Raw genomic sequence first — 19,116 nt, forward strand, 5'->3', positions numbered from 1 at the left:
TAGCCAGTAGTTGAACCTAGAATCTTCTGATCTGTAGTCAGACGCATTATCCATTGCGCCACTAGCCCCTTAAAGGAAGCTATCTTTTGTAAACTACAGTGGCGGATTATCACTGATACGCAACGGGAAGGCTTTCATGTCAATAAGAAGTAAAAAATAAAAAAAATAAAAAACTTATGCAGAGTGTTGAGTTTGCCGTGATCCGTATTTGAACCGGGGTTGCTGCGACCACAACGCAGAGTACTAACCACTACACGATCACGGCCCACAAGTCTTTGCCCATCTAGTGGATAAAATTGCCTATCGCTTTTATTTGCGGCCATCGACCCTAGGAAACATTCAAGTTGCTGAACCAGGACTACTGTGAAACAATGTCAAATGAATGTCCTGGGCATAAAATTGTCTTCCAGTGCGCCTTGTAACTGATACAATTCATAAATGTTGGACACCAATTCAGTGGAAATGCAGTTTTTTTAGCGCAGCCTGGAGATTGCATCTACCTTTCACTGTTTTAGTAAGATTATCAAGTGGAAAAGTGAAAACAAACCTGGAACTAAACACTGCGCAAATTAGAAGTAATAGATACTTGAGGTGAGAAAACATTGGAAGATACCTTTTCCATCTTCAAAATATTGCGTCAGTTTGCGCTCCCTAAGAAATATCAGGTGAACAGATGTAACATAGAAGTTTTAGATCAGGCTTACCATAAACAAAGAGAGTTGAGCTAGCCAGGAGTTGAACCTAGAATCTTCTGATCCGTAGTCAGACGCGTTATCCATTGCGCCACTAACCCCTTAAAACAAGGTGATCTTCTGTAAACTACATTGGTGGATTATCACTGTTACGCAACGGGAAGGCTTTCATGTCAATAAGAAGTAAAAAAATAAAAATAAGAACTTATGCAGAGTGTTGAGTTTGCCGTGACCCGGATTTGAACCGGGGTTGCTGCGACCACAACGCAGAGTACTAACCACTATACGATCACGGCCCACAAGTCTTTGCCCATCTAGTGGATAAAATTGCCTATCGCTTTTATTTACGGCCATCGACCCTAGGAAACATTCAAGTTGCTGAACCAGGACTACTGTGAAACAATGTCAAAAACAATGTCAAATGAATGTCCTGGGCATAAAATTGTCTTCCAGTGCGCCTTGTAACTGATACAATTCATAAATGTTGGACACCAATTCAGTGGAAATTCAGTTTTTTTAGCGCAGCCTGGAGATTGCATCTACCTTTCACTGTTTTAGTAAGATTATCAAGTGGAAAAGTTAAAACAAACCTGGAACTAAACACTGCGCAAATTAGAACTAATAGATACTTGAGGTGAGAAAACATTGGAAGATACCTTTTCCATCTTCAAAATATTGCATCAGTTTGCACTCCCTAAGAAATATCAGGTGAACACATGTAACATTGCAGTTTTAGATCAGGCTTACCATAAACCAAGAGAGTTGAGCTAGCCAGGAGTTGAACCTAGAATCTTCTGATCCGTAGTCAGACACATTATCCACTGCGCCACTAGTCCATTAAAGCAAGGTGATCTTCTGTAAGCTACAGTGGCGGATTGTCACTGTTACGCAAAGGGAAGGCTTTCATGTCAATTAGCAGTAAAAAAAAAAAAACATATGCAGAGTGCTGAGTTTGCCGTGACCCGGGGTTGCTGCGACCACAACGCAGAGTTCTAACCACTATACGATCACGGTCCACAAGGCTTTGCCCAACTAGTGGATAAAATTGTCTATCGCTTATATTTGCGGCCATAGACCCTAGGAAACATTCAGGCTGCTGAAACAGGACTACTGTGAAACAATGTCAAATGAATGTCCTGGGCATAAAATTGTCTTCCAGTGCGCCTTGTAACTGATACAATTCATAAATGTTGGACACCAATTCAGTGGAAATGCAGTTTTTTTAGCGCAGCCTGGAGATTGCATCTACCTTTTACTGTTTTAGTAAGATTATCAAGTGGAAAAGTTAAATTAAACCTGAAACTAAACACTGCGCAAATTAGAACTAATAGATACTTGAGGTGAGAAAACATTGGAAGATACCTTTTCCATCTTCAAAATATTGCGTCAGTTTGCGCTCCCTAAGAAATATCAGGTGAACAGATGTAACATAGCAGTTTTAGATCAGGCTTACCATAAACAAAGAGAGTTGAGCTAGCCAGGAGTTGAACCTAGAATTTTTTGATCCGTAGTCAGACGCTTTATCCATTGCGCCACTAGCCCCTTAAAGGAAGGTGATCTTCTGTAAGCTACAGTGGCGGATTGTCACTGTTACGCAAAGGGAAGGCTTTCATGTCAATAAGAAGTAAAAAAAAAAAACTTATGCAGAGTGCTGAGTTTGCCGTGACCTGGATTTGAACCGGGGTTGCTGCGACCACAACGCAGAGTACTAACCACTATACGATCACGGCCCACAAGTCTTTGCCCATCTAGTGGATAAAATTGCCTATCGCTTTTATTGGCGGCCATCGACCCTAGGAAACATTCAAGTTGCTGAACCAGGACTACTGTGAAACAATGTCAAATGAATGTCCTGGGCATAGAATTGTCTTCCAGTGCACCTTGTAACTGATACAATTCATAAATGTTGGACACCAATTCAGTGGAAATAAAGTTTTTTTAGCGCAGCCTGGAGATTGCATCTACCTTTCACTGTTTTAGTAAGATTATCAAGTGGAAAAGTTAAAACAAACCTGGAACTAAACACTGCGCAAATTAGAAGTAATAGATACTTGAGGTGAGAAAACATTGGAAGATACCTTTTCCATCTTCAAAATATTGCGTCAGTTAGCGCTCCCTAAGAAATATCAGGTGAACACATGTAACATTGCAGTTTTAGATCAGGCTTACCATAAACCAAGAGAGTTGAGCAAGCCAAGAGTTGAACCTAGAATCTTCTGATCCGTACTCAGACACATTATCCACTGCACCACTAGTCCCTTAAAGCAAGGTGATCTTCTGTAAGCTACCGTGGCGGATTGTCACTGTTACGCAAAGGGAAGGCTTTCATGTCAATAAGAAGTAAAAAAAAAAAAAAACTTATGCAGAGTGCTGAGTTTGCCGTGACCTGGATTTGAACCGGGGTTGCTGCGACCACAACGCAGAGTACTAACCACTATACGATCACGGTCCACAAGGCTTTGCCCAACTAGTGGATAAAATTGTCTATCGCTTATATTTGCGGCCATAGACCCTCGGAAACATTCAGGCTGCTGAAACAGGACTACTGTGAAACAATGTCAATTGAATGTCCTGGGCATAAAATTGTCTTCCAGTGCGCCTTGTAACTGATACAATTCATAAATGTTGGACACCAATTCAGTGGAAATGCAGTTTTTTTAGCGCAGCCTGGAGATTGCATCTACCTTTCACTGTTTTAGTAAGATTATCAAGTGGAAAAGTTAAAACAAACCTGGAACTAAACACTGCGCAAATTAGAAGTAATAGATACTTGAGGTGAGAAAACATTGGAAGATACCTTTTCCATCTTCAAAATATTGCGTCAGTTTCCGCTCCCTAAGAAATATCAGGTGAACAGATGTAACATAGCAGTTTTAGATCAGGCTTACCATAAACAAAGAGAGTTGAGCTAGCCAGGAGTTGAACCTAGAATCTTCTAATCCGTAGTCAGACGCGTTATCCATTGCGCCACTAACCCCTTAAAACAAGGTGATCTTCTGTAAACTACATTGGTGTATTATCACTGTTACGCAAAGGGAAGGCTTTCATGTCAATAAGAAGTAAAAAAAAAAAACATATGCAGAGTGCTGAGTTTGCCGTGACCCGGATTTGAACCGGGATTGCTGTGACCACAACGCAGAGTACTAACCACTATACGATCACGGCCCACAAGGCTTTGTCCAACTAGTGGATAAAATTTTCCATCGCTTATATTTGTGGCCATAGACCCTAGGAAACATTCAGGCTGCTGAACCAGGACTACTGTGAAACAATGTCAAATGAATGTCCTGGGCATAAAATTGTCTTCCAGTGCGCCTTGTAACTGATACAATTCATAAATGTTGGACACCAATTCAGTGGAAATGCAGTTTTTTTAGCGCAGCCTGGAGATTGCATCTACCTTTTACTGTTTTAGTAAGATTATCAAGTGGAAAAGTTAAATTAAACCTGAAACTAAACACTGCGCAAATTAGAACTAATAGATACTTGAGGTGAGAAAACATTGGAAGATACCTTTTCCATCTTCAAAATATTGCGTCAGTTTGCGCTCCCTAAGAAATATCAGGTGAACAGATGTAACATAGCAGTTTTAGATCAGGCTTACCATAAACAAAGAGAGTTGAGCTAGCCAGTAGTTGAACCTAGAATCTTCTGATCTGTAGTCAGACGCATTATCCATTGCGCCACTAGCCCCTTAAAGGAAGCTATCTTTTGTAAACTACAGTGGCGGATTATCACTGTTACGCAACGGGAAGGCTTTCATGTCAATAAGAAGTAAAAAATAAAAAAAATAAAAAACTTATGCAGAGTGTTGAGTTTGCCGTGATCCGTATTTGAACCGGGGTTGCTGTGACCACAACGCAGAGTACTAACCACTACACGATCACGGCCCACAAGTCTTTGCCCATCTAGTGGATAAAATTGCCTATCGCTTTTATTTGCGGCCATCGACCCTAGGAAACATTCAAGTTGCTGAACCAGGACTACTGTGAAACAATGTCAAATGAATGTCCTGGGCATAAAATTGTCTTCCAGTGCGCCTTGTAACTGATACAATTCATAAATGTTGGACACCAATTCAGTGGAAATGCAGTTTTTTTAGCGCAGCCTGGAGATTGCATCTACCTTTCACTGTTTTAGTAAGATTATCAAGTGGAAAAGTGAAAACAAACCTGGAACTAAACACTGCGCAAATTAGAAGTAATAGATACTTGAGGTGAGAAAACATTGGAAGATACCTTTTCCATCTTCAAAATATTGCGTCAGTTTGCGCTCCCTAAGAAATATCAGGTGAACAGATGTAACATAGCAGTTTTAGATCAGGCTTACCATAAACAAAGAGAGTTGAGCTAGCCAGGAGTTGAACCTAGAATCTTCTGATCCGTAGTCAGACGCGTTATCCATTGCGCCACTAACCCCTTAAAACAAGGTGATCTTCTGTAAACTACATTGGTGGATTATCACTGTTACGCAACGGGAAGGCTTTCATGTCAATAAGAAGTAAAAAAATAAAAATAAGAACTTATGCAGAGTGTTGAGTTTGCCGTGACCCGGATTTGAACCGGGGTTGCTGCGACCACAACGCAGAGTACTAACCACTATACGATCACGGCCCACAAGTCTTTGCCCATCTAGTGGATAAAATTGCCTATCGCTTTTATTTACGGCAATCGACCCTAGGAAACATTCAAGTTGCTGAACCAGGACTACTGTGAAACAATGTCAAAAACAATGTCAAATGAATGTCCTGGGCATAAAATTGTCTTCCAGTGCGCCTTGTAACTGATACAATTCATAAATGTTGGACACCAATTCAGTGGAAATTCAGTTTTTTTAGCGCAGCCTGGAGATTGCATCTACCTTTCACTGTTTTAGTAAGATTATCAAGTGGAAAAGTTAAAACAAACCTGGAACTAAACACTGCGCAAATTAGAAGTAATAGATACTTGAGGTGAGAAAACATTGGAAGATACCTTTTCCATCTTCAAAATATTGCGTCAGTTTCCGCTCCCTAAGAAATATCAGGTGAACAGATGTAACATAGCAGTTTTAGATCAGGCTTACCATAAACAAAGAGAGTTGAGCTAGCCAGGAGTTGAACCTAGAATCTTCTGATTCGTAGTCAGACGCGTTATCCATTGCGCCACTAACCCCTTAAAACAAGGTGATCTTCTGTAAGCTACAGTGGCGGATTGTCACTGTTACGCAAAGGGAAGGCTTTCATGTCAATTAGCAGTAAAAAAAACAAAAACATATGCAGAGTGCTGAGTTTGCCGTGACCCGGATTTGAACTGGGGGTGCTGCGACCACAACGCAGAGTACTAACCACTATACGATCACGGCCCACAAGGCTTTGCCCATCTAGTGTATAAAATTGCCTATCGCTTTTATTTGCGGCCATCGACCCTAGGAAACATTCAAGTTGCTGAACCAGGACTACTGTGAAACAATGTCAAATGAATGTCCTGGGCATAAAATTGTCTTCCAGTGCGCCTTGTAACTGATACAATTCATAAATGTTGGACTAAACACTGCACAAATTAGAAGTAATAGATACTTGAGGTGAGAAAATATTGGAATTTACCTTTTCCATCTTCAAAATATTGCGTCAGTTTGCGCTCCCTAAGAAATATCAGGTGAACAGATGTAACATAGCAGTTTTAGATCATGCTTACCATAAACAAAGAGAGTTGAGCTAGCCAGGAGTTGAACCTAGAATCTTCTGATCCGTAGTCAGACGCGTTATCCATTGCGCCATAAAGGAACATAAGAGTTTGAGCTTGAAGTAGTTCATTGCATCCTGTGTATGTGGGAGGCAAGGGTGTGCAAGAATGGAATGTTTCAGAACAAACGGTGCCAGTCGCGGAGAGGATCCAGAGGTGATAACACAGAGGCAGCTGGTGGAAAAATACTGTGAGGAAACTACAAAAGATCAGGCTTACCATAAACCAAGAGAGTTGAGCTAGCCAGGAGTTGAACCTAGAATCTTCTGATCCGTAGTCAGACACATTATCCACTGCGCCACTAGTCCATTAAAGCAAGGTGATCTTCTGTAAGCTACAGTGGCGGATTGTCACTGTTACGCAAAGGGAAGGCTTTCATGTCAATTAGCAGTAAAAAAAAAAAACATATGCAGAGTGCTGAGTTTGCCGTGACCCGGGGTTTCTGCGACCACAACGCAGAGTTCTAACCACTATACGATCACGGTCCACAAGGCTTTGCCCAACTAGTGGATAAAATTGTCTATCGCTTATATTTGCGGCCATAGACCCTAGGAAACATTCAGGCTGCTGAAACAGGACTACTGTGAAACAATGTCAAATGAATGTCCTGGGCATAAAATTGTCTTCCAGTGCGCCTTGTAACTGATACAATTCATAAATGTTGGACACCAATTCAGTGGAAATGCAGTTTTTTTAGCGCAGCCTGGAGATTGCATCTACCTTTTACTGTTTTAGTAAGATTATCAAGTGGAAAAGTTAAATTAAACCTGAAACTAAACACTGCGCAAATTAGAACTAATAGATACTTGAGGTGAGAAAACATTGGAAGATACCTTTTCCATCTTCAAAATATTGCATCAGTTTGCGCTCCCTAAGAAATATCAGGTGAACAGATGTAACATAGCAGTTTTAGATCAGGCTTACCATAAACAAAGAGAGTTGAGCTAGCCAGGAGTTGAACCTAGAATTTTTTGATCCGTAGTCAGACGCTATATCCATTGCGCCACTAGCCCCTTAAAGGAAGGTGATCTTCTGTAAGCTACAGTGGCGGATTGTCACTGTTACGCAAAGGGAAGGCTTTCATGTCAATAAGAAGTAAAAAAAAAAAACTTATGCAGAGTGCAGAGTTTGCCGTGACCTGGATTTGAACCGGGGTTGCTGCGACCACAACGCAGAGTACTAACCACTATACGATCACGGCCCACAAGTCTTTGCCCATCTAGTGGATAAAATTGCCTATCGCTTTTATTGGCGGCCATCGACCCTAGGAAACATTCAAGTTGCTGAACCAGGACTACTGTGAAACAATGTCAAATGAATGTCCTGGGCATAGAATTGTCTTCCAGTGCACCTTGTAACTGATACAATTCATAAATGTTGGACACCAATTCAGTGGAAATAAAGTTTTTTTAGCGCAGCCTGGAGATTGCATCTACCTTTCACTGTTTTAGTAAGATTATCAAGTGGAAAAGTTAAAACAAACCTGGAACTAAACACTGCGCAAATTAGAAGTAATAGATACTTGAGGTGAGAAAACATTGGAAGATACCTTTTCCATCTTCAAAATATTGCGTCAGTTAGCGCTCCCTAAGAAATATCAGGTGAACACATGTAACATTGCAGTTTTAGATCAGGCTTACCATAAACCAAGAGAGTTGAGCAAGCCAAGAGTTGAACCTAGAATCTTCTGATCCGTACTCAGACACATTATCCACTGCACCACTAGTCCCTTAAAGCAAGGTGATCTTCTGTAAGCTACCGTGGCGGATTGTCACTGTTACGCAAAGGGAAAGCTTTCATGTCAATAAGAAGTAAAAAAAAAAAAAAACTTATGCAGAGTGCTGAGTTTGCCGTGACCTGGATTTGAACCGGGGTTGCTGCGACCACAACGCAGAGTACTAACCACTATACGATCACGGCCCACAAGTCTTTGCCCAACTAGTGGATAAAATTGTCTATCGCTTATATTTGCGGCCATAGACCCTCGGAAACATTCAGGCTGCTGAAACAGGACTACTGTGAAACAATGTCAATTGAATGTCCTGGGCATAAAATTGTCTTCCAGTGCGCCTTGTAACTGATACAATTCATAAATGTTGGACACCAATTCAGTGGAAATGCAGTTTTTTTAGCGCAGCCTGGAGATTGCATCTACCTTTCACTGTTTTAGTAAGATTATCAAGTGGAAAAGTTAAAACAAACCTGGAACTAAACACTGCGCAAATTAGAAGTAATAGATACTTGAGGTGAGAAAACATTGGAAGATACCTTTTCCATCTTCAAAATATTGCGTCAGTTTCCGCTCCCTAAGAAATATCAGGTGAACAGATGTAACATAGCAGTTTTAGATCAGGCTTACCATAAACAAAGAGAGTTGAGCTAGCCAGGAGTTGAACCTAGAATCTTCTGATCCGTAGTCAGACACGTTATCCATTGCGCCACTAACCCCTTAAAACAAGGTGATCTTCTGTAAACTACATTGGTGTATTATCACTGTTACGCAAAGGGAAGGCTTTCATGTCAATAAGAAGTAAAAAAAAAAACTTATGCAGAGTGCTGAGTTTGCCGTGACCCGGATTTGAACCGGGGTTGCTGCGACCACAACGCAGAGTACTAACCACTATACGATCACGGCCCACAAGTCTTTGCCCATCTAGTGGATAAAATTGCCTATCGCTTTTATTTGCGGCCATCGACCCTAGGAAACATTCAAGTTGCTGAACCAGGACTACTGTGAAACAATGTCAAATGAATGTCCTGGGCATAGAATTGTCTTCCAGTGCGCCTTGTAACTGATACAATTCATAAATGTTGGACACCAATTCAGTGGAAATGCAGTTTTTTTAGCGCAGCCTGGAGATTGCATCTACCTTTTACTGTTTTAGTAAGATTATCAAGTGGAAAAGTTAAATTAAACCTGAAACTAAACACTGCGCAAATTAGAACTAATAGATACTTGAGGTGAGAAAACATTGGAAGATACCTTTTCCATCTTCAAAATATTGCATCAGTTTGCGCTCCCTAAGAAATATCAGGTGAACAGATGTAACATAGCAGTTTTAGATCAGGCTTACCATAAACAAAGAGAGTTGAGCTAGCCAGGAGTTGAACCTAGAATTTTTTGATCCGTAGTCAGACGCTATATCCATTGCGCCACTAGCCCCTTAAAGGAAGGTGATCTTCTGTAAGCTACAGTGGCGGATTGTCACTGTTACGCAAAGGGAAGGCTTTCATGTCAATAAGAAGTAAAAAAAAAAAACTTATGCAGAGTGCAGAGTTTGCCGTGACCTGGATTTGAACCGGGGTTGCTGCGATCACAACGCAGAGTACTAACCACTATACGATCACGGCCCACAAGTCTTTGCCCATCTAGTGTATAAAATTGCCTATCGCTTTTATTGGCGGCCATCGACCCTAGGAAACATTCAAGTTGCTGAACCAGGACTACTGTGAAACAATGTCAAATGAATGTCCTGGGCATAGAATTGTCTTCCAGTGCACCTTGTAACTGATACAATTCATAAATGTTGGACACCAATTCAGTGGAAATAAAGTTTTTTTAGCGCAGCCTGGAGATTGCATCTACCTTTCACTGTTTTAGTAAGATTATCAAGTGGAAAAGTTAAAACAAACCTGGAACTAAACACTGCGCAAATTAGAAGTAATAGATACTTGAGGTGAGAAAACATTGGAAGATACCTTTTCCATCTTCAAAATATTGCGTCAGTTAGCGCTCCCTAAGAAATATCAGGTGAACACATGTAACATTGCAGTTTTAGATCATGCTTACCATAAACAAAGAGAGTTGAGCTAGCCAGGAGTTGAACCTAGAATCTTCTGATCCGTAGTCAGACGCGTTATCCATTGCGCCATAAAGGAACATAAGAGTTTGAGCTTGAAGTAGTTCATTGCATCCTGTGTATGTGGGAGGCAAGGGTGTGCAAGAATGGAATGTTTCAGAACAAACGGTGCCAGTCGCGGAGAGGATCCAGAGGTGATAACACAGAGGCAGCTGGTGGAAAAATACTGTGAGGAAACTACAACCAGGAGGAGCAAGCAAACGATTCTGCAGGGGAAGAAAGACCAATGAGAGCAAGCTAAAGTTAACTGCAGTATACACATAGCCAATAGAATAATGCCAGGATGCCTTTGTTGCTGTGCCATTTGCATATTGTGTAGTATAACTCATTGCTGGGCAACTCGGATGTGAAGTACGTCTGCTGTTGGCAACAGAGAAGTACAGAGCTGTATTGAGAGGGACCCGAGACCCAGGTGCTTGTATTAGATCTGTGTGTTAGGAATAAATCCACTCGTGTGTGAAAATGCCGGCTTCCTGATACCTTTCTATTGCAGAACGAGCGCGCATATTGTTGGATGAGTGGCAGTTGGGTAAGGTCACAAATTGGAGTCAGATTACTAACTTGAGTTTATGTTGATTTAGAAATTCCAACAGCCACTAGCCCCCTAAAGGAAGGTGATCTTCTGTAAACTACATTGGTGTATTATCACTGTTACGCAAAGGGAAGGCTTTCATGTCAATAAGAAGTAAAAAAAAAAAAAAAAAACTTATGCAGAGTGCTGAGTTTGCCGTGACCCGGATTTGAACCGGGGTTGCTGCGACCACAACGCAGAGTACTAACCACTATACGATCACGGCCCACAAGTCTTTGCCCATCTAGTGGATAAAATTGCCTATCGCTTTTATTTGCGGCCATCGACCCTAGGAAACATTCAAGTTGCTGAACCAGGACTACTGTGAAACAATGTCAAATGAATGTCCTGGGCATAAAATTGTCTTCCAGTGCGCCTTGTAACTGATACAATTCATAAATGTTGGACACCAATTCAGTGGAAATGCAGTTTTTTTTAGCGCAGCCTGGAGATTGCATCTACCTTTCACTGTTTTAGTAAGATTATCAAGTGGAAAAGTTAAAACAAACCTGGAACTAAACACTGCGCAAATTAGAAGTAATAGATACTTGAGGTGAGAAATTATTAGAAGATACCTTTTCCGTCTTCAAAATATTGCGTCAGTTTGCGCTCCCTAAGAAATATCAGGTGAACAGATGTAACATAGCAGTTTTAGATCAGGCTTACCATAAACAAAGAGAGTTGAGCTAGCCAGGAGTTGAACCTAGAATCTTCTGATCCGTAGTCAGACGCGTTATCCATTGCGCCACTAGCCCCTTAAAGGAAGGTGCTCTTCTGTAAGCTACAGTGGCGGATTGTCACTGTTACGCAAAGGGAAGGCTTTCATGTCAATAAGAAGTAAAAAAAAAAACTTATGCAAAGTGCTGAGTATGCCGTGACCCGGATTTGAACCGGGGTTGCTGCGACCACAACGCAGAGTACTAACCACTATACGATCACGGCCCACAAGTCTTTGCCCATCTAGTGGATAAAATTGCCTATCGCTTTTATTTGCGGCCATCGACCCTAGGAAACATTCAAGTTGCTGAACCAGGACTACTGTGAAACAATGTCAAATGAATGTCCTGGGCATAGAATTGTCTTCCAGTGCGCCTTGTAACTGATACAATTCATAAATGTTGGACACCAATTCAGTGGAAATGCAGTTGTTTTAGCGCAGCCTGGAGATTGCATCTACCTTTCACTGTTTTAGTAAGATTATCAAGTGGAAAAGTTAAAACAAACCTGGAACTAAACACTGCGCAAATTAGAAGTAATAGATACTTGAGGTGAGAAAACATTGGAAGATACCTTTTCCATCTTCAAAATATTGCGTCAGTTTGCGCTCCCTAAGAAATATCAGGTGAACAGATGTAACATAGCAGTTTTAGATCAGGCTTACCATAAACAAAGAGAGTTGAGCTAGCCAGGAGTTGAACCTAGAATCTTCTGATCCGTAGTCAGACGCGTTATCCATTGCGCCACTAACCCCTTAAAACAAGGTGATCTTCTGTAAGCTACAGTGGCGGATTGTCACTGTTACACAAAGGGAAGGCTTTCATGTCAATAAGAAGTAAAAAAAAAAAAAAACTTATGCAGAGTGCTGAGTTTGCCGTGACCTGGATTTGAAACAGGGTTGCTGCGACCACAACGCAGAGTACTAACCACTATACGATCACGGCCCACAAGTCTTTGCCCATCTAGTGGATAAAATTGCCTATCGCTTTTATTTGCGGCCATCGACCCTAGGAAACATTCAAGTTGCTGAACCAGGACTACTGTGAAACAATGTCAAATGAATGTCCTGGGCATAGAATTGTCTTCCAGTGCGCCTTGTAACTGATACAATTCATAAATGTTGGACACCAATTCAGTGGAAATGCAGTTTTTTTAGCGCAGCCTGGAGATTGCATCTACCTTTCACTGTTTTAGTAAGATTATCAAGTGGAAAAGTTAAAACAAACCTGGAACTAAACACTGCGCAAATTAGAAGTAATAGATACTTGAGGTGAGAAAACATTGGAAGATACCTTTTCCATCTTCAAAATATTGCGTCAGTTTCCGCTCCCTAAGAAATATCAGGTGAACAGATGTAATATAGCAGTTTTAGATCAGGCTTACCATAAACAAAGAGAGTTGAGCTAGCCAGGAGTTGAACCTAGAATCTTCTGATCCGTAGTCAGACGCGTTATCCATTGCGCCACTAACCCCTTAAAACAAGGTGATCTTCTGTAAACTACATTGGTGTATTATCACTGTTACGCAAAGGGAAGGCTTTCATGTCAATAAGAAGTAAAAAAAAAAAACTTATGCAGAGTGCTGAGTTTGCCGTGACCCGGATTTGAACCGGGGTTGCTGCGACCACAACGCAGAGTACTAACCACTATACGATCACGGCCCACAAGTCTTTCCCCATCTAGTGGATAAAATTGCCTATCGCTTTTATTTGCGGCTATCGACCCTAGGAAACATTCAAGTTGCTGAACCAGGACTACTGTGAAACAATGTCAAATGAATGTCCTGGGCATAGAATTGTCTTCCAGTGCGCCTTGTAACTGATACAATTCATAAATGTTGGACACCAATTCAGTGGAAATGCAGTTTTTTTAGCGCAGCCTGGAGATTGCATCTACCTTTCACTGTTTTAGTAAGATTATCAAGTGGAAAAGTTAAAACAAACCTGGAACTAAACACTGCGCAAATTAGAAGTAATAGATACTTGAGGTGAGAAAACATTGGAAGATACCTTTTCCATCTTCAAAATATTGCGTCAGTTTCCGCTCCCTAAGAAATATCAGGTGAACAGATGGAACATAGCAGTTTTAGATCAGGCTTACCATAAACAAAGAGAGTTGAGCTAGCCAGGAGTTGAACCTAGAATCTTCTGATCTGTAGTCAGACGCGTTATCCATTGCGCCACTAACCCCTTAAAACAAGGTGATCTTCTGTAAACTACATTGGTGTATTATCACTGTTACGCAAAGGGAAGGCTTTCATGTCAATAAGAAGTAAAAAAAAAAAAACTTATGCAGAGTGCTGAGTTTGCCGTGACCCAGATTTGAACCAGGGTTGCTGCGACCACAACGCAGAGTACTAACCACTATACGATCACGGCCCACAAGTCTTTGCCCATCTAGTGGATAAAATTGCCTATCGCTTTTATTTGCGGCCATCGACCCTAGGAAACATTCAAGTTGCTGAACCAGGACTACTGTGAAACAATGTCAAATGAATGTCCTGGGCATAGAATTGTCTTCCAGTGCGCCTTGTAACTGATACAATTCATAAATGTTGGACACCAATTCAGTGGAAATGCAGTTTTTTTAGCGCAGCCTGGAGATTGCATCTACCTTTCACTGTTTTAGTAAGATTATCAAGTGGAAAAGTTAAAACAAACCTGGAACTAAACACTGCGCAAATTAGAAGTAATAGATACTTGAGGTGAGAAAACATTGGAAGATACCTTTTCCATCTTCAAAATATTGCGTCAGTTTCCGCTCCCTAAGAAATATCAGGTGAACAGATGTAACATAGCAGTTTTAGATCAGGCTTACCATAAACAAAGAGAGTTGAGCTAGCCAGGAGTTGAACCTAGAATCTTCTGATCCGTAGGCAGACGCGTTATCCATTGCGCCACTAACCCCTTAAAACCAGGTGATCTTCTGTAAACTACATTGGTGTATTATCACTGTTACGCAAAGGGAAGGCTTTCATGTCAATAAGAAGTAAAAAAAAAAACTTATGCAGAGTGCTGAGTTTGCCGTGACCCGGATTTGAACCGGGGTTGCTGCGACCACAACGCAGAGTACTAACCACTATACGATCACGGCCCACAAGTCTTTCCCCATCTAGTGGATAAAATTGCCTATCGCTTTTATTTGCGGCTATCGACCCTAGGAAACATTCAAGTTGCTGAACCAGGACTACTGTGAAACAATGTCAAATGAATGTCCTGGGCATAGAATTGTCTTCCAGTGCGCCTTGTAACTGATACAATTCATAAATGTTGGACACCAATTCAGTGGAAATGCAGTTTTTTTAGCGCAGCCTGGAGATTGCATCTACCTTTCACTGTTTTAGTAAGATTATCAAGTGGAAAAGTTAAAACAAACCTGGAACTAAACACTGCGCAAATTAGAAGTAATAGATACTTGAGGTGAGAAAACATTGGAAGATACCTTTTCCATCTTCAAAATATTGCGTCAGTTTCCGCTCCCTAAGAAATATCAGGTGAACAGATGGAACATAGCAGTTTTAGATCAGGCTTACCATAAACAAAGAGAGTTGAGCTAGCCAGGAGTTGAACCTAGAATCTTCTGATCCGTAGTCAGACGCGTTATCCATTGCGCCACTAACCCCTTAAAACAAGGTGATCTTCTGTAAGCTACAGTGGCGGATTGTCACTGTTACGCAAAGGGAAGGCTTTCATGTCAATTAGCAGTAAAAAAAACAAAAACATATGCAGAGTGCTGAGTTTGCCGTGACCCGGATTTGAACTGGGGGTGCTGCGACCACAACGCAGAGTACTAACCACTATACGATCACGGCCCACAAGTCTTTGCCCATCTAGTGGATAAAATTGCCTATCGCTTTTATTTGCGGCCATCGACCCTAGGAAACATTCAAGTTGCTGAACCAGGACTACTGTGAAACAATGTCAAATGAATGTCCTGGGCATAGAATTGTCTTCCAGTGCGCCTTGTAACTGATACAATTCATAAATGTTGGACACCAATTCAGTGGAAATGCAGTTTTTTTAGCGCAGCCTGGAGATTGCATCTACCTTTCACTGTTTTAGTAAGATTATCAAGTGGAAAAGTTAAAACAAACCTGGAACTAAACACTGCGCAAATTAGAAGTAATAGATACTTGAGGTGAGAAAACATTGGAAGATACCTTTTCCATCTTCAAAATATTGCGTCAGTTTCCGCTCCCTAAGAAATATCAGGTGAACAGATGTAACATAGCAGTTTTAGATCAGGCTTACCATAAACAAAGAGAGTTGAGCTAGCCAGGAGTTGAACCTAGAATCTTCTGATCCGTAGGCAGACGCGTTATCCATTGCGCCACTAACCCCTTAAAACAAGGTGATCTTCTGTAAACTACATTGGTGTATTATCACTGTTACGCAAAGGGAAGGCTTTCATGTCAATAAGAAGTAAAAAAAAAAACTTATGCAGAGTGCTGAGTTTGCCGTGACCCGGATTTGAACCGGGGTTGCTGCGACCACAACGCAGAGTACTAACCACTATACGATCACGGCCCACTAGTCTTTCCCCATCTAGTGGATAAAATTGCCTATCGCTTTTATTTGCGGCTATCGACCCTAGGAAACATTCAAGTTGCTGAACCAGGACTACTGTGAAACAATGTCAAATGAATGTCCTGGGCATAGAATTGTCTTCCAGTGCGCCTTGTAACTGATACAATTCATAAATGTTGGACACCAATTCAGTGGAAATGCAGTTTTTTTAGCGCAGCCTGGAGATTGCATCTACCTTTCACTGTTTTAGTAAGATTATCAAGTGGAAAAGTTAAAACAAACCTGGAACTAAACACTGCGCAAATTAGAAGTAATAGATACTTGAGGTGAGAAAACATTGGAAGATACCTTTTCCATCTTCAAAATATTGCGTCAGTTTCCGCTCCCTAAGAAATATCAGGTGAACAGATGTAACATAGCAGTTTTAGATCAGGCTTACCATAAACAAAGAGAGTTGAGCTAGCCAGGAGTTGAACCTAGAATCTTCTGATCCGTAGTCAGACGCGTTATCCATTGCGCCACTAACCCCTTAAAACAAGGTGATCTTCTGTAAGCTACAGTGGCGGATTGTCACTGTTACGCAAAGGGAAGGCTTTCATGTCAATTAGCAGTAAAAAAAACAAAAACATATGCAGAGTGCTGAGTTTGCCGTGACCCGGATTTGAACTGGGGGTGCTGCGACCACAACGCAGAGTACTAACCACTATACGATCACGGCCCACAAGTCTTTGCCCATCTAGTGGATAAAATTGCCTATCGCTTTTATTTGCGGCCATCGACCCTAGGAAACATTCAAGTTGCTGAACCAGGACTACTGTGAAACAATGTCAAATGAATGTCCTGGGCATAGAATTGTCTTCCAGTGCGCCTTGTAACTGATACAATTCATAAATGTTGGACACCAATTCAGTGGAAATGCAGTTTTTTTAGCGCAGCCTGGAGATTGCATCTACCTTTCACTGTTTTAGTAAGATTATCAAGTGGAAAAGTTAAAACAAACCTGGAACTAAACACTGCGCAAATTAGAAGTAATAGATACTTGAGGTGAGAAAACATTGGAAGATACCTTTTCCATCTTCAAAATATTGCGTCAGTTTCCGCTCCCTAAGAAATATCAGGTGAACAGATGTAATATAGCAGTTTTAGATCAGGCTTACCATAAACAAAGAGAGTTGAGCTAGCCAGGAGTTGAACCTAGAATCTTCTGATCCGTAGTCAGACGCGTTATCCATTGCGCCACTAACCCCTTAAAACAAGGTGATCTTCTGTAAACTACATTGGCGTTTTATCACTGTTACGCAAAGGGAAGGCTTTCATGTCAATAAGAAGTAAAAAAAAAAACTTATGCAGAGTGCTGAGTTTGCCGTGACCCGGATTTGAACCGGGGTTGCTGCGACCACAACGCAGAGTACTAACCACTATACGATCACGGCCCACAAGTCTTTCCCCATCTAGTGGATAAAATTGCCTATCGCTTTTATTTGCGGCTATCGACCCTAGGAAACATTCAAGTTGCTGAACCAGGACTACTGTGAAACAATGTCAAATGAATGTCCTGGGCATAGAATTGTCTTCCAGTGCGCCTTGTAACTGATACAATTCATAAATGTTGGACACCAATTCAGTGGAAATGCAGTTTTTTTAGCGCAGCCTGGAGATTGCATCTACCTTTCACTGTTTTAGTAAGATTATCAAGTGGAAAAGTTAAAACAAACCTGGAACTAAACACTGCGCAAATTAGAAGTAATAGATACTTGAGGTGAGAAAACATTGGAAGATACCTTTTCCATCTTCAAAATATTGCGTCAGTTTCCGCTCCCTAAGAAATATCAGGTGAACAGATGTAACATAGCAGTTTTAGATCAGGCTTACCATAAACAAAGAGAGTTGAGCTAGCCAGGAGTTGAACCTAGAATCTTCTGATCCGTAGGCAGACGCGTTATCCATTGCGCCACTAACCCCTTAAAACAAGGTGATCTTCTGTAAACTACATTGGTGTATTATCACTGTTACGCAAAGGGAAGGCTTTCATGTCAATAAGAAGTAAAAAAAAAAACTTATGCAGAGTGCTGAGTTTGCCGTGACCCGGATTTGAACCGGGGTTGCTGCGACCACAACGCAGAGTACTAACCACTATACGATCACGGCCCACAAGTCTTTCCCCATCTAGTGGATAAAATTGCCTATCGCTTTTATTTGCGGCTATCGACCCTAGGAAACATTCAAGTTGCTGAACCAGGACTACTGTGAAACAATGTCAAATGAATGTCCTGGGCATAGAATTGTCTTCCAGTGCGCCTTGTAACTGATACAATTCATAAATGTTGGACACCAATTCAGTGGAAATGCAGTTTTTTTAGCGCAGCCTGGAGATTGCATCTACCTTTCACTGTTTTAGTAAGATTATCAAGTGGAAAAGTTAAAACAAACCTGGAACTAAACACTGCGCAAATTAGAAGTAATAGATACTTGAGGTGAGAAAACATTGGAAGATACCTTTTCCATCTTCAAAATATTGCGTCAGTTTCCGCTCCCTAAGAAATATCAGGTGAACAGATGTAACATAGCAGTTTTAGATCAGGCTTACCATAAACAAAGAGAGTTGAGCTAGCCAGGAGTTGAACCTAGAATCTTCTGATCCGTAGTCAGACGCGTTATCCATTGCGCCACTAACCCCTTAAAACAAGGTGATCTTCTGTAAACTACATTGGTGTATTATCACTGTTACGCAAAGGGAAGGCTTTCATGTCAATAAGAAGTAAAAAAAAAAAAACTTATGCAGAGTGCTGAGTTTGCCGTGACCCGGATTTGAACCAGGGTTGCTGCGACCACAACGCAGAGTACTAACCACTATACGATCACGGCCCACAAGTCTTTGCCCATCTAGTGGATAAAATTGCCTATCGCTTTTATTTGCGGCTATCGACCCTAGGAAACATTCAAGTTGCTGAACCAGGACTACTGTGAAACAATGTCAAATGAATGTCCTGGGCATAAAATTGTCTTCCAGTGCGCCTTGTAACTGATA

The 19,116-nt window shown here is 41.2% G+C and overlaps 24 non-coding genes across 24 annotated transcripts; all 24 read right to left on the reverse strand.

Moving 5' to 3' along the window:
- Positions 1–720: 720 nt before the first annotated feature.
- trnar-acg (transfer RNA arginine (anticodon ACG)) lies at positions 721–793 on the reverse strand. Its single transcript has one exon. It is a non-coding gene; the product is annotated as a tRNA-Arg (tRNA).
- A 123-nt stretch (positions 794–916) lies between these two features.
- trnah-gug (transfer RNA histidin (anticodon GUG)) lies at positions 917–988 on the reverse strand. The gene has a single exon. It is a non-coding gene; the product is annotated as a tRNA-His (tRNA).
- A 2,608-nt stretch (positions 989–3,596) lies between these two features.
- trnar-acg (transfer RNA arginine (anticodon ACG)) lies at positions 3,597–3,669 on the reverse strand. Its single transcript has one exon. It is a non-coding gene; the product is annotated as a tRNA-Arg (tRNA).
- A 1,368-nt stretch (positions 3,670–5,037) lies between these two features.
- trnar-acg (transfer RNA arginine (anticodon ACG)) lies at positions 5,038–5,110 on the reverse strand. The gene has a single exon. It is a non-coding gene; the product is annotated as a tRNA-Arg (tRNA).
- Positions 5,111–5,233: 123 nt separating this feature from the next.
- Positions 5,234–5,305, reverse strand: trnah-gug (transfer RNA histidin (anticodon GUG)). The gene has a single exon. It is a non-coding gene; the product is annotated as a tRNA-His (tRNA).
- A 467-nt stretch (positions 5,306–5,772) lies between these two features.
- trnar-acg (transfer RNA arginine (anticodon ACG)) lies at positions 5,773–5,845 on the reverse strand. Its single transcript has one exon. It is a non-coding gene; the product is annotated as a tRNA-Arg (tRNA).
- A 2,945-nt stretch (positions 5,846–8,790) lies between these two features.
- On the reverse strand, positions 8,791–8,863 carry trnar-acg (transfer RNA arginine (anticodon ACG)). Its single transcript has one exon. It is a non-coding gene; the product is annotated as a tRNA-Arg (tRNA).
- A 115-nt stretch (positions 8,864–8,978) lies between these two features.
- trnah-gug (transfer RNA histidin (anticodon GUG)) lies at positions 8,979–9,050 on the reverse strand. Its single transcript has one exon. It is a non-coding gene; the product is annotated as a tRNA-His (tRNA).
- Positions 9,051–11,000: 1,950 nt separating this feature from the next.
- On the reverse strand, positions 11,001–11,072 carry trnah-gug (transfer RNA histidin (anticodon GUG)). The gene has a single exon. It is a non-coding gene; the product is annotated as a tRNA-His (tRNA).
- A 456-nt stretch (positions 11,073–11,528) lies between these two features.
- On the reverse strand, positions 11,529–11,601 carry trnar-acg (transfer RNA arginine (anticodon ACG)). The gene has a single exon. It is a non-coding gene; the product is annotated as a tRNA-Arg (tRNA).
- Positions 11,602–11,716: 115 nt separating this feature from the next.
- On the reverse strand, positions 11,717–11,788 carry trnah-gug (transfer RNA histidin (anticodon GUG)). The gene has a single exon. It is a non-coding gene; the product is annotated as a tRNA-His (tRNA).
- Positions 11,789–12,243: 455 nt separating this feature from the next.
- On the reverse strand, positions 12,244–12,316 carry trnar-acg (transfer RNA arginine (anticodon ACG)). The gene has a single exon. It is a non-coding gene; the product is annotated as a tRNA-Arg (tRNA).
- Positions 12,317–12,962: 646 nt separating this feature from the next.
- Positions 12,963–13,035, reverse strand: trnar-acg (transfer RNA arginine (anticodon ACG)). Its single transcript has one exon. It is a non-coding gene; the product is annotated as a tRNA-Arg (tRNA).
- A 116-nt stretch (positions 13,036–13,151) lies between these two features.
- On the reverse strand, positions 13,152–13,223 carry trnah-gug (transfer RNA histidin (anticodon GUG)). The gene has a single exon. It is a non-coding gene; the product is annotated as a tRNA-His (tRNA).
- A 455-nt stretch (positions 13,224–13,678) lies between these two features.
- trnac-aca (transfer RNA cysteine (anticodon ACA)) lies at positions 13,679–13,751 on the reverse strand. Its single transcript has one exon. It is a non-coding gene; the product is annotated as a tRNA-Cys (tRNA).
- Positions 13,752–14,583: 832 nt separating this feature from the next.
- On the reverse strand, positions 14,584–14,655 carry trnah-gug (transfer RNA histidin (anticodon GUG)). The gene has a single exon. It is a non-coding gene; the product is annotated as a tRNA-His (tRNA).
- A 455-nt stretch (positions 14,656–15,110) lies between these two features.
- On the reverse strand, positions 15,111–15,183 carry trnar-acg (transfer RNA arginine (anticodon ACG)). Its single transcript has one exon. It is a non-coding gene; the product is annotated as a tRNA-Arg (tRNA).
- Positions 15,184–16,016: 833 nt separating this feature from the next.
- trnah-gug (transfer RNA histidin (anticodon GUG)) lies at positions 16,017–16,088 on the reverse strand. Its single transcript has one exon. It is a non-coding gene; the product is annotated as a tRNA-His (tRNA).
- A 455-nt stretch (positions 16,089–16,543) lies between these two features.
- On the reverse strand, positions 16,544–16,616 carry trnar-acg (transfer RNA arginine (anticodon ACG)). The gene has a single exon. It is a non-coding gene; the product is annotated as a tRNA-Arg (tRNA).
- A 645-nt stretch (positions 16,617–17,261) lies between these two features.
- trnar-acg (transfer RNA arginine (anticodon ACG)) lies at positions 17,262–17,334 on the reverse strand. The gene has a single exon. It is a non-coding gene; the product is annotated as a tRNA-Arg (tRNA).
- A 115-nt stretch (positions 17,335–17,449) lies between these two features.
- On the reverse strand, positions 17,450–17,521 carry trnah-gug (transfer RNA histidin (anticodon GUG)). Its single transcript has one exon. It is a non-coding gene; the product is annotated as a tRNA-His (tRNA).
- Positions 17,522–18,164: 643 nt separating this feature from the next.
- Positions 18,165–18,236, reverse strand: trnah-gug (transfer RNA histidin (anticodon GUG)). The gene has a single exon. It is a non-coding gene; the product is annotated as a tRNA-His (tRNA).
- Positions 18,237–18,691: 455 nt separating this feature from the next.
- On the reverse strand, positions 18,692–18,764 carry trnar-acg (transfer RNA arginine (anticodon ACG)). The gene has a single exon. It is a non-coding gene; the product is annotated as a tRNA-Arg (tRNA).
- Positions 18,765–18,881: 117 nt separating this feature from the next.
- On the reverse strand, positions 18,882–18,953 carry trnah-gug (transfer RNA histidin (anticodon GUG)). Its single transcript has one exon. It is a non-coding gene; the product is annotated as a tRNA-His (tRNA).
- Between the last annotated feature and the right edge of the window lie 163 nt (positions 18,954–19,116).

The sequence above is a fragment of the Vanacampus margaritifer genome, chromosome 2, assembly GCF_051991255.1.
Source record: "Vanacampus margaritifer isolate UIUO_Vmar chromosome 2, RoL_Vmar_1.0, whole genome shotgun sequence".
Taxonomy (NCBI): domain Eukaryota; kingdom Metazoa; phylum Chordata; class Actinopteri; order Syngnathiformes; family Syngnathidae; genus Vanacampus; species Vanacampus margaritifer.